General features: G+C 34.3%; 1 non-coding gene across 1 annotated transcript; it reads left to right on the top strand.

The window, feature by feature from the left end:
* Nucleotides 1–8531: 8531 nt before the first annotated feature.
* Nucleotides 8532–8723, top strand: LOC121494113. The gene has a single exon (XR_005988749.1). It is a non-coding gene; the product is annotated as a U2 spliceosomal RNA (small nuclear RNA).
* Nucleotides 8724–12664: the final 3941 nt, after the last annotated feature.

Here is a 12664-nt window from a genome sequence, read left to right as displayed (position 1 = left end):
ATCTAAGTGAAAAGCAAAAGTAGTTGAATATTTTGAGTAATCTGTACACTCGATGTCAGGACAGGGGATACTGATTAGAAAAGAACCTCTCACTAGACACTGCCATAAAGTTGGCAGTTACTTGCAATTTGATAGCTCTCTTTTCCTCCTCTTGGTCTATCTGCTTCTAGCCACAAGCACAGTCAATCAAATGAGTTTTACAGTTTGTCCTAAGGCAAACCCTATACGATTTTTTTTTAAATTTTAAAGTTCGTATACATTAATGTTCATTCTAGTCAAGGTAATTTTCTTTTATACTATAAAATTTGACAAGATCATGAGCAATTTTCTATTTTGTTTTTTTTTCTATTTAGTTTTATCTCGGGATCCCTGGGTGGCGCAGCGGTTTAGCGCCTGCCTTTGGCCCAGGGCGCGATCCTGGAGACCCGGGATCGAATCCCACATCGGGCTCCCGGTGCATGGAGCCTGCTTCTCCCTCTGCCTGTGTCTCTGCCTCTCTCTCTCTCTCTCTGTGACTATCATAAAATAATAAAATAAAAAAAATAAATAAATAAATAGTTTTATCTCCCATCCTATGCTGAAGTTGACTAAATTCTAGAATAAGAAAACTACTTGCTTTGTTATATTTCAAGCCTATCAAAATATTTTGAAAAAGAAATTGAACAGTTAACATGTCTGAATGTTTTTTTATGGAAATATGATAAAATTATCTTGAGTTTTGCCTTCTACCTTAAAGGAGAAAAAAAAATGTACATTACAAAAAAAAAAAATTGTCCTCCATTTGTTTTTTTCCAATTTGTGGGTGAGCTGAATGATACATAACATTTATGTATACTCAACAATACTCAGTATTTTATTTTTTTAAATTATTTATTTATTTATTTATGATAGTCACAGAGAGAGAGGCAGAGACATAGGCAGAGGGAGAAGCAGGCTCCATGCACCGGGAGCCCAACGTGGGATTCGATCCCGGGTCTCCAGGATCGTGCCCTTGGCCAAAGGCAGGCGCTAAACCGCTGTACTACCCAGGATCCCAGTATTTTATTTTTTAATTTTTATTTCATTATAAAATTTTATTGTATTTTTATTTTGTTTATGAAATAAATACTCCAAGATTAAATTTTAAAAGAACAGGAGGAACCTTTGTAAACTCTTCTTACAAGTGTATCCATCATGCCTTCACCACAAATAAAAACAATAACTTCTTTATGCCATTAAACATTCAATAGTGTTCAAATTTCCAATTTAAAAATGAATTAAGCAAATGTTTTCAAATTTTAGTGTATAGATGTCCTGCCCATATCTTGTTTTACATTAATTCAACAATTCTGTACAATACTCAGTGCTCATCAGATAAACGTACTCTTAATTCTCTTTACCTATTTTAGTTATCCCCCCACCTACCTCCCCTCTTGTAATTATCAGTTTATTTTCTGTAGTTAAGAGTCTGTTTTTCGGTTTATTTCTTTTTCTTTGTTCATTTGTTCTGTTTCCTAAATTCTATATGTGAGTGAAATCATATGGTATTTGTCCTTCTCTGACTGATTTATTTCACCTAGTATTATACCCTATAGATCCATCCATGCTCGGATGATGTTGCAAACAAGATATCACTCCTTTTTATGGTTGATTAATATTCCACTGTGTGTGTGTATGTTTGTGTGTGAATACCACTTCTTTATCCATTTATCTATCAATGGACACTTGGGCTGCTTCCATAATTTGGCTATTGTAAATAATTCTGTAATAAATATGGGGGTGCATGTATTGTTTTGAGTTTGTCTTTCTGTATTCTTTGTGTAAATATCCCTTAGTGTGATTCCTGGATCATAGAGTAATTCTATTTTCAATTTTTTGAGGAACTTTCATACTGTTTTCCACAATGACTACACCAATTTGCATTTCCATCAACAGTGCAAGAGGGTCCTTTTTGCTTCATATCCTTGCCAACACTTGTTGTTTTTTGTGGTGTTGATGTTAGCCATTCTGACAGGTGTAGGTGATACCTCATTGTGGTTTTGATTTGCATTGCCCTGATGAATAATGTTGAGCATCTTTTCATGTGTCTGTTGGCTGTTTATATGTCTTCTTTGGAGAAATGTCTGTTCAGGTTTTTTGCCCACTTTTAATTGGATTGTTTGTTTTTTGTGGTGTTGTGTTGTGTAAGTTCTTTATATACTTTAGATACTAACCCTTTATCAGGTATGTCATTTGCAAATGTCTTCTCCCATTCAGTAGATCATTTTTTTTTTTAGTTTTGTTGACTGTTTCCTTTTGTTGCGCAGAAGTCTTTATTTTGTTGTAGTCCGTCCCAATACTTTATTTTTGTTTTTATTTCCCTTCTCCCTATTTCAGGAGACATAGCTAGAAAAATGTTGCTATGGCTGATGTCAGAGAAATATTGTCTGTGCTCTCTTCTGAGATTTTATGGTTTCAGGTCTCACATTTAAGTCTCCTACCCATATCTTTTTATCTTGCAATATATTTGTTTGTCTCTTAGAGTTCCTCACTATCTGGATTTTGCTATAACAATATAGAGTTCCTCTTCCTATATTACCTGTACTATTGGTACTTACATCTACTGGTTTGATTATAATTAGATTTTTTTTTCATTTGACTATTTCAGGGTGATGTCATTCTTTTATCTAGAGACACATCATAGTGTTGAATGTACCAGTATGGCAGAGGAATATTTTCTTAAAAGCAATATTTAGCTATTTGGATTGTGTTCTTACCTGTAGAAACCCTCTACTATGATGTAAATATAGTTTGAGAGTACAACATTCAAGCTTTAACAGTCCAGCGATCCTACTCATCTTCAGGTTTTTTTTTTTTTTTTTTTTTTTATCCAAGCAAATCAATTTTACCAGGAAAGAGGCACAAACTTGAGCTTGGAGTAAAACACCAAATATTCTAACTAACATATATTTAATTATAACACAGTGTTGTAAAGGAGATTGAACCACAGGTAAATGATTAAAAGAATGTCATAAAGAAAATATTATAAAGGTCACAGTAGATTGTTCAGTCAAGTCCCTAGGGAGATATTGAACATGGCTGGGAAAAGGTTTTATGTAGAGAAAAGGATGGGGGGCATAGGCAAAGGATTAGTTGACTGTAAGCTTCATATGAAACAGTAGAACATGGTTATGTAAAGCTCAAAGAAGTAATACTCTCCCTGTAATGTTATGTTCCATTCTGGGTAACATGTAAAGTATATATAATTAAACATTGAGGATTTCGAGAATATTTAAAAGCAATCCAACACAATGATCAACAGTTTGAAAGACTGTGTCATGCTTAACTTAAAGAGGCAGCACAAGTGTGTGTGTGTGTGTGTGTGCGCGTGTGTGTGTGGTGGGGGGTTGGGGGTGTTAGATTAGGGGTTACGTTATCCTATAGCAAGCATGAGAAGAAAAAAAAGTTTAAAATATTTGAAAAGATACTATTTTGGACTTATTCTGTCTAATTTTGGAAGAAAAACCTAGAACTAGTGGATAGAAACTGTAAATAGATGGATTTGGTCTCAATAAAAAAAAAATCAGCTGTGGTAAATTAAAATGAGTTAGATTTTGGCAGACTCTTGATAACCTTTTTAGGATTGTTATATATGTGATCTCTGCTTTACATCAAAACCCACATGATCCTTTAAGGATGCTCTAGAGTGAAATCTAAAGCAATAAATCCTAACTGAAATAGAAGCCACCCTGGTTGAAATCTTCAAAAACTAAGCTTATTCTCATAGTATATGACTTAGCTAACAAATGCTCTAAACCTTGTTCCGCCAAATCCTGTCACTAAGGATGTAAAACATAGAGCAAGATGTTGTACAAATAATTCTAGCTTTAAGTAGTCTTTTGATACTAAGATTTTTGTTTATTCTTTTCTTATCATCATCATCATCATCATCAATAAGATTTTGCTATCATCCTAAATCTTGGAAATCAGAACTCGGCTACAGCAGAGAATATCATGTTTCTTGAAAGATAGAGTTTAGAACAGTCAGAGAGCAATGGAAGCTGCCAAGTCTGCCTGATTTCCCAGTCCATTTAGGAATCTAGAGGATTTCTAGAGCTGGCTAGGAAAAGTAGGTAAGAAATATCTAAGAGGAAGACAGACTATCTGGAATACCCTAGCAAAATCCCCACACTATTACCAGTAGCCTGGCCTTGGTATTTGGCCCACCCCAATTTTGGCCTGCAATTTTCAATATGGATGTCTAACTTCTTAAGTAACTGGCCATTTATCCCCTTTTCCTTGATTGTTTCTGAGCCCCTATATGCCAGTTATTTGATTGCACGATACCATCTGCCCCTCTTGAGCACAATACACACATGGTCTATGCAACACAGCCTCCTCCCTTCCTAGAGCCAACATCTACAGAACATTTTGCCTCCTCTCCTACTCCCACTGCCATCCTTTTTCTGACTTTTCTCAGTTCATCGAATTTTTCAGAATGCACCAGGGTCTATTTGTTCCAAACCTAATGGATACAGAGATGGAATTGTTTATTCAAGAGTTATTGTCCATATACCTCTTTCAGGCTATATACATATACAGGGAAAAGCAAGAGATGAAATGACATGAATAATGCAGCATTACTATTGACCTTCGAATATATGTCAGAAAGAAGGTCATCTGCTTCAGGACATTGGTTGCCCACAGGTAACTGAAAACAGGGAAAACAAAACTGCAAGTGGGGACTGCTTTATAAGCAAAAGGTGCTTTGAGTGAAAATAAAACATTGGTTATCAATCACTTGCAGTCTCTAGGCTTTTCAAAATTACAAACAAAACCACTTGTATGTAAGTGAACAGATTGTCTTTCTCAAAAATACTTATTTACTGGGATGCCTGGGTGGCTCAGCAGTTGAGTGCCTGACCTTGGCCCAGGGCGTGACCCTGGAGTCCCAAATCGGGCTCCCTGCATGGAGCCTGCTTCTCCCTCTGCCTATGTCTCTGTCTCTCTCTCTGTGTCTCTCATGAATAAATAAATAAAAGCTTTAAAAAAAAACTTATTCATAAAAATATTCACACTGTGGCGGCTATATCATTGTTAATCTAAATATTTGAATAAAAAATAATATAGGTTTGTTTTAAGATCATCATCTTAAAACATCTTGAAACAATGAAAAAGCAATTTTACATCTGCTCAATTTCCACTAATTTTATTCTAAGAATATATCTTTTAAATGATCATACATAAATAGTCTATCTTAAAAATTATATATTCTTAGAAATCTGTAATATTGTAGATACACTGACTGGAGTAACAGAGTAATTATATTTTTATTTAATGGATAGCTCTAGAAAGTAAACAATAGATAATGTGAGGAAATAAAACTATAGTTGTATATATATATATACACATATATACACATATACATGCACATACATATGCATATACATATTTTTACACAGACAGACACAGAGGCAAACAGAGGCAGAGAAGATTATGCAAACTTATTAAGACAGGATCTAATTATTAGGGTTAACTATGAAAGACAATTTTTTTATATTTGAAAATTGTTGTGACTTATCTTGAGATTAAATTTCTTACAAGCTAAGCTTTAGACAACTAATTAGCCTTAGGTTATTAATGAATTAGCCTTAATTAATTTTAACGTATTTTATATTCATGAAGATTGTCTAAGACTGCCGCTAGTTTTTTATTCAAAAAGAGATTTAAAAATACTGTATAATATCTTGGTTTCTTTTTTCATACGTTCTATTCTTTCATGTAATCTGCCTAAATAATGTAAATTTCAGTGGTAGATGAAGAGATTCTATTGATTGGAAATGGCTTGGAAAATATAAACGCTCATCCGTACGTAGGTAGATGATAAACTAGAAGCAGAAACAGACATATTTGCATGTCATGGTCATGAACTTAAAATCTATCATTTTTTTTGTACATTTTTATATGCCGATATGTAATATGTTATTTATACTTTATAAATGGAAGGAATAAAAGTAGTTCTCCTAAGTAGTTTAAGTTAAAATTTGGAATAATATTGATTTCTTATGCACAAATATGCAAAATATTGTGCCCCCAGTAACCAAGAAGGCATTTTTTTAGCAGCTAGTGATTGCAGGGAGAAAACAAATCAAGGAACAGTACCAATCCTTTTCCTCCATGTAGTCTCGAAGACCAACCCAGATCAACACTCCTCCTTACACTGCTCTAAATCACCAACCAGGTAATTGTGTGATTCTGGACATGAATCTCTTGTCTCTATCTGTCTGACCTTTTCAAATAAGCTTTTACTCACCTACTAATTCACTCAATGCTGTCACCAAACTATGCACCCATCACAAGCTAACATGTGGAATAAAATAGAGCCTATGTCGTTCATTAGCCCTCCACATCAGAATCAGGTCATCCTTGCTGCTGGTGCTGTTTTGATTTGGGGACACCAATCATCCACTAAGTTCTTTTTTTGAGGCTCACAAATGTTAGTGATTGGATTCCTGCCTTTGAGGCCTACTTTCTTATTGAACTGACTATGACTTTGGCTGTCTTAAATATCTACTATTCATTTTTTATTTTGATAATAAGATCTGAATTCCAGCTGAAAGGCAGAGAGGCACTCCTCCACTGATCATTATTCTTATGTTCCTTTGCCTAGATTTATATTACCAGTGTTCCCCTATTTAGAGGGCTCTAAATCAACTTTCTTAAGTCTTCCTTCACTACAGAGTGTGGGTCCTCTACCTGGAACTTCTTACTGCTACCTGGACTGTGATCATGACACCATGAGGAAGAAAACAATAACCTTTCCCCACTGTTCATTGTCCCAAACTCCTATCAACCAAATTCAAGGAGCTCTCTCAAAAGACTAATAAAAGAAATACAGTACATTTTACAAAGGTTTACATAAATAGGAACAAAAATGCTACACCTGTATTCAAAGACTATGGGGATACTGGAGATAACAAAAAGCAAAGAAAGTAATGGGTATGAGAAGAAATCAACAGTGATAGTGAACTCTAAGAGAACAAGAGAAAGAAGTCATAATGGAAAAAAGTCTAAATGAAGTCAAATGACTTGTGAACATTGTATACACTCATTTTATATTGTTTACATATACACACACATATACACATACACGATACTCTTTGTCTATGAACTTTTTGAGACAATTGCCTAAAAATTGTAATTATACTCCACTTGAGCAACAATTTTAGAGAGCAGAGCACCTGCCCACTCTTAGCAACCAGCAGCTTTTTCCTTTAAAGCAATAGCTTTGTCGGTTTACCATATGTGCCCTGCAAATATTACTTTCATTTTCTAGGTAGGCCATGAAGAGAAAAAGATTGGGAAGCACTAGGGAGAGTCACTCACTATGGTGATAGCATATGTTACATTGCAAAGATCTTTAGTTCACTTCATTATAAATATTACAACAACATGGCTTTGTCAAATATGAATTCTCTTTTATAGTAACTGAATTTCCAAAAATATTGGAAGTTTTATGTAACATCTTTGTATCTTTCAAAGCTTAGAGGCATATATCGTATTAGCATCCATAAATCTCAGATTTTCATTATTATAAAATAGAAAAACACAACTATTTAACTTATGAGGATATTTCTAAGTTCCATAACTCCGAACTAAGATTTCTACTGATTAAAGCTCATGTCATTAATGTTTATAAGAGAAACTAAGTTACTAATGCAACATGTTAAGTATGATTTAATTAATGTGGAATAGACTGTCGCCAAAGCAATCAAACCAGCCATGTCGTACTCAATGTGTCTCCCTTATTTTTCATCAGGATGGCAGTTAGCTTCACAAAAGTATGTAGTAAGTTAATGCAGAAGTTGCATACTAAAATCATCTGGCTCTCTTAGATAAAATTGAAAACTTGTTAAAGATGTGAGGTCTTTGACAAGTCACTTGAAATTACTTTTTACTCTCAGTTTTAAAAAGAAATATGCACTGCACTTGACTCATTTAGAGAAAAAAAATAAACAGATGCCGTGAACCGATCCACCAATACTATAAATATGTTTGGCACCCATACTATGTGTAATCCAATAAAGTGTAGTAAAACCAGAAGTTGACATGTAATGAAGAAAGAAGAAATCCTGTATTGATTTATAGGGAAAGTTCGTTCTTTTCAAATGAAATAAAAGCACCTGTTACCAGAAGAGAATATAGACACCAAAGGGAATAGTTCTAAAGTTTTCTACTTGGAACTGCAGAATTCAGCTTAGTAAATCAAAGTTGTATACTATAAAAGAGAAGCCAAAGACTAGTTTTATTGTGAAAAAGATGTTTTAAAGTCTCACTGGACCATCAATTCTGTCACAATGTTGAAAAAATAAACTGTAGCTTACTATCCAATTGGCCCCTTCTTCCAGAACGAATTTTAAATTGGATTCAAGCATCATCTCTCTGTAATACCCTACGTATGTTGACATTTGGCATATAAGCTTTTGGTTGCTACTCAAACGTTCACTCTATGCCTCTTTTCTTTATGTCTCCATTTTCTCCTTCTCTAGCCCCTTTCTTTCTAATTAACATTTATTGATCACTTAGCCTTTTGACTAAGGTCAAGTGTAGTATCTGTTCTTATCAGTTTAATATCTGATATGTCCTCTATCCGAGGACAATATATTAAATGGATTTTTGGAGCAACAAGATGGAATAGGAGCTTGATCTGTCTACTCCACACCTCGACCTGGTAATGCAGTACTTCCCGGAATGGTGCATCCCGTCAGGGGAAAAAAGAAAAAAAAATATTGAGCATCAACTATGTGTGGCACTGTGATAGATTTTGGGGAAAAGTAAACATGGGCTAGGGCAACAGCAAAGGGGACCCCAGTATTCTTGGTGCACCATGCCCAGGTGGAGTCTCCATTTCATGATAGGATCTGGATAAAAAGAAGAATGCTACCCTCTTTCAACCATTTGCTCAGGACTTAGCCTCAGCAACAGATAGCTGGGGAAGAATGAGAAATATTGAAGTCATGATCCTGCCAGAAAGAAATCCCTTAGGAGAGGGCTTAGAGAAGAGCTTAGAGGGAGCTTAGAGGAGAGAGAGCCTGGCGTTCTTGGATGCAGTCATCTAGAGTAGAGTCTGGTCTTGTTGACCTGGGATTGAGAAGCAGAGAGGGGTCTTACGTCACATAAGTCTCTTGTCTTATTGAAAATTCATAGATTTAATTTAATAGATCTTACTTCATTTCCTGTTTACTCTAAGTACCATTTCCACACTCTTTAAATTGTTTGATTTTAAAAAAATTTTCACCAGTTTTATTGGTCAGTGGAACTTCCTATGCAGAATTACTGGAAGTAATTCTCCTCTCTCATTATTTAACTGAAGATCCTTAGTCAATGGGTGAAATTCATAACTTGCAATTTCAAGAAAATAAGACCCTGCTTGCCAGTCTTCCCATCCTATGTTTCTCAAAAAAACTCTAGCTATAAATGTCATGACTTTAAGAAATCTTTCCTTCATCTTGCAGGTGCTTAGTTTCCTTCAGAAAAATAAATAGAAAGAGAGAAGGAAGGAAGGAAGGAAGGAAGGAAGGAAGGAAGGAAGGAAGAAAGGAAGGAAGGAAAAGAAAAGGAAAGAAAAAAATTTAAAACTTGCTGAGCAATAAATTAGATAGGTACAAATATTTTACTATAGACAACAAGTTAATATATAATATACATATTATATATAATATGACATGTAATGAATACAATATACATATTTAAATGTACAGTTTTATCATGCAAAAATAATTTCTGTAAATGAATGATTTTTAAAAAGTTCTTAAGATTCTATTTCCCAAAATTTGCTGTGACCTAAGATTCTAACCTCCTGCAAGATATTAATGGTAACATTGTCTCTAGGTATCTGGTGCCCAGTACAAACTTAACACATATTTTAATGCAAGTTTGAAAAATATTTAAAAAATATTTAAGTGATGAGTCACTCCATCATGGCTACCACCTTTGACTAAAATTTAATGGTTTAGTACCATTACATTAGAGAAAAAAAAAAAAAACTAGGAGCAAAATCAAAGAAAAACTTAATTTTGAGAAATGAACTTCTTAGAAAAGTTTCTAATCTCAGAAGCATTAGTTAATGCTAATTAACAGCCATCAATTTAATTTAACTCTTTTTCACAATATTGCTATTATTGGTCTCCATCTGGACTAATTAATAAAAGCTCTTCTTCCACTAGTTCTGATCATCAGCCAAATTTCATTTTCCCCAATCTGGTTTGATTAAGAAATTTTGTTACCCCATCTGTACAGGCTTATTTTTCTAATAAGCCAGCAATAAAATGATTGCTGATTACACCACCAAAGCTAGCTTCTAGCTTATCTACTGAGTCTCCATCTTGCCATTCAGAAGGTGTGAAAAGGCTGAAACTGAAGATATCTCTTCCAGAAAACAAGATATGTACGTAACATATTATAGTTTTAGAGGTTTAGAACTAGCTGTGTGCTGTTTGGAAGTCAGTGATAATTCTGAAACATACCTCATCAATTAAACATACAAATTATGAATAATCAACAGCCACAATACTATCAAATAAATCAATTATACCTTTAACGTTTTAGAAACAAAGATCCCATTTTACGAGGACATATAATTCTTATTTTATATATGTATTCACAACAATTTATATTTTATAAGGAATTTTCAATAGCAATTTTTTCAGAAAGAGGAAGATTTACATTATAGTAACTTAACATGGAAACACAACATGTGCATGCTGTTCTGCTTACAGTTTTTTTCTATAATATATTCAGCCTAATTACTTTTATATTTTTATACTCCTATAACTAGATTGGCCGCACTGTGAATTGCATGACCACTCTGATTATTACTTATTGTCCCAGTGAGATATTAGTGCCTTGTTTGAATAGCAACAGAATCACAGTTAATGACAATTTATATAACTTTACTTAGAGAAATTATTTCATTTGTATTTCCCAAACACGGCTGAGGCAACTAAAAGGCCAACAACAAAATCTAGCTTTTATGAATTCAATAATTTTTAGTGTTTTAAACTAAATGAATGGGTAATAATCCAAAGGTATTTTAAATAAAAATAAACCTACGTTAACTGATAACATAGGTTCCAAACATAGTTGTTTGGAATTAAAACAATTGCACTTCATCTTATTTGCAAACCAGGTTTAGAAAATCTTTCTCTCAATGATGAGAAGAAGAAACACATTTCAGAAAAGTCACTAATAGAAGGATTTTATTCCAGTTATGACCATTCAGGATTTTTATTTTGTTTTTATTTTTGTAAGAAAAAAGAAAAACTTTTTTTTTTTTTTTTTTTTTTAGCACCAGTTTAGGTTGACAACAAAATTGAGAGGATGGTACACAGATTTCCCATATATGCCCTGCCTCACATGGGCACAGTCTCCCTCATTGTCAACCATCACTCACCGGAATGGCACATTTGTTATGAAGCGTAAACTGCCATTGATACATCAGAATCATTCAAAACCCAGTAGGTTACCTCAGAGTTCACTGGTGTTCTACATTCTATAGGTTTGGACAGGGGTACCTGGGTGGCTCAGTGGTTGAGTGTCCTTCTACCTTTGGCTCAGGTCGTGATCCCATGGTCCTGGGATTGATCCAGTATCAGAGCCTATGTCTCGGCCTCTCTCTGTGTGTCTCTCATGAATCAATAGATAATTTAAAAAAATGACATGTATCCAATAGCATGATGTTGAAAATGAGTGGTGAGAATATACATTCTTGCACTGTACCTGATTTCAGTAGGAAAGAGCTTCAGTTCCTCGCTACTAAGAATGATGTTATCTGCAAGGTTTTCTGTAGATAGACTTTAACAAGTTGAGACAAAAAAAAAAAAGAGGAAGAAAAAAAGAAAAAAACTTTTCCCCTTGTGGTAATAACACTTAGGATTTACTATCTTAATAACTTGCCTGTATATCCTACAGCAGTGTTATCTGCAGTCATCATACTGTACATTACCTCCCTAGTACTCATTTATCTTATAACTGGAAGTTTGTACCTTTTGACCACCTTCGTCTAGTTCTCCCTACCCCACTTTCTATCTCAGCCAATCACAAATATGATCTCTTTTCTATGAGTTTTTGTTTGTTTATTTGTTTGTTTGGTTCCACATATAAGTGAGGTCATACAGCATTTGATTTATTTCACACAGCTTAATGCCATCAAGGTCCCTCCACATTGTGGCCCATTTATTTTGTAGCTGAATAATATCCCATTGTGTACGTATGCCACAACTTCTTTAGCCATTCACCTATCAATAGACAGGGGTTGTTTCCAGGCTTTGGCAACTATAAATAATGCTGCTATGAATATGGAGGGGCAGGTATTTTTTAAAGTTAGTACTTTTGTTTCCATTGGATAAACTCCCCGAAATAGAATTGCTAGATATTATAACTGGATCATCTACTGTTTTTCATAGTACCTGCACCAATTCACAATCCCACCAGCATTGCACATTCTCTTTTCCCTACATCCATGCCAGTGCTTGTTATCTATAGTCTTTTTGATGATGGGTATTTTCATAGATGTGAGGTGATCTCCATTGTATTTTTATTAGTATTTTCCCAGTGAGTAGTGATGCTAAGTATCTTTTCATGTACCTGTGGGCCTTTCATATCTTCTTTGGAGAAATATATATTCAGGTTGTTTGCCCAATTTCAA

The sequence above is a fragment of the Vulpes lagopus genome, chromosome 6, assembly GCF_018345385.1.
Source record: "Vulpes lagopus strain Blue_001 chromosome 6, ASM1834538v1, whole genome shotgun sequence".
Taxonomy (NCBI): domain Eukaryota; kingdom Metazoa; phylum Chordata; class Mammalia; order Carnivora; family Canidae; genus Vulpes; species Vulpes lagopus.
This window is presented reverse-complemented; position numbering and strand designations above follow the sequence as displayed.